We start from the raw sequence: 1,138 nt of genomic DNA, 5'->3' as shown, positions 1-1,138 counted from the left end.
ATACGAACAGTTAAAAGAGCAGCTGCGAGCGTGTGGTTAAGGCTGGTCTTATTGACCCAACCTGAAAGGCGAGCACAATTTAAATATTACAAGTCTTTAATGCTATCGTTGACTTTTAAAAATCACTAATTAAAGGTACGCTCAAGGAACACCAACTAATGTACCGACAATATTGGTGAGTTTCTCAACATTCGGTCTCGCGTCTCTGCCAATTCATTTTCATGATCAAATTTGAAGCTTCAATATTTCTTATCAGGAAAACGTTACTTCATAACAATTAAAAATTTATCAGCAACTCTTTACAGCTTTTGAGGGTTTCGGATTTGGACTTCAAAATGGCAATGAATCAATTTGAATTTATGGGAAATGATCGATATTTTAAATACAAGTACCTAGAATTTGAATTTTCAAATCTTAAATGTTATCGTTGATTTGAAAAAGAGCTTATTTTGGTAGGTACGCCCAAGAGACTCCAATAAATGTATCGACAATTAGGGTGAGTTTATCAACATTCGGTCCCAAGCCTCAGATGGATTTCTTTTTTCTAATGGCAATTAAACTTAAATATTTCTCGTCAGGAATCGTGGGAGATTAAAAGCCACGAGTCATTTTACAAAATCATGGAAGATTATTTGAAACGATCCCTCAACATAAAGTATTTTCATACTACCTTAAAATAGATTGAGTAATTGGGCCGAACGAGAAATAATCGTGTTAACACACTATTTCTCACAAGTTCGGTCAAATGGGTGTAGCGAATATTCGATAATTTTATTATTATTGACCTATTTTGACTCTAATAATTTTAAACGTATGAAACTGACGATTATTCAACATTTTTAATGATTAAAAACAAAATTTGTTGATTCCTTAAATATAAGCTTGTGGTTTTAGGTCAATTTACGAAGGACATAAAGTGGCCATTAATGACCTCTATAAGATATCCCATGCACCTGATTTTTCCAACGTAAGTGAAATGAAATAAGACCAAACTTTTAGTCTATACAGGGGTACTAATTTTTAATAACATTTATTCTTATTTAAGAATGCAAATGTTATCCTGGTAGAAAAGTCAAGCTTATTTTTCGATGGCCGACAGGAATATTTCAGCCCAGCTCCAGTTTACGAAACCGTCCGG

The 1,138-nt window shown here is 33.5% G+C and overlaps 1 long non-coding RNA gene across 1 annotated transcript; it reads left to right on the top strand.

Moving 5' to 3' along the window:
• The first annotated feature begins 456 nt into the window (after positions 1 to 456).
• On the top strand, positions 457 to 921 carry LOC149612305 (uncharacterized). The gene is made up of 3 exons (XR_016376421.1): positions 457 to 496; positions 579 to 655; positions 895 to 921. It is a non-coding gene; the product is annotated as an uncharacterized LOC149612305 (long non-coding RNA).
• Positions 922 to 1,138: the final 217 nt, after the last annotated feature.

The sequence above is a fragment of the Phalangium opilio genome, unplaced genomic scaffold, assembly GCF_054372755.1.
Source record: "Phalangium opilio isolate 3A_F unplaced genomic scaffold, DU_Popi_V2 ptg000246l_1, whole genome shotgun sequence".
Taxonomy (NCBI): Eukaryota; Metazoa; Arthropoda; class Arachnida; order Opiliones; family Phalangiidae; genus Phalangium; species Phalangium opilio.
Note: the sequence above shows the minus strand (reverse complement) of the source record. Positions and strands in the feature narration are given on the sequence as shown.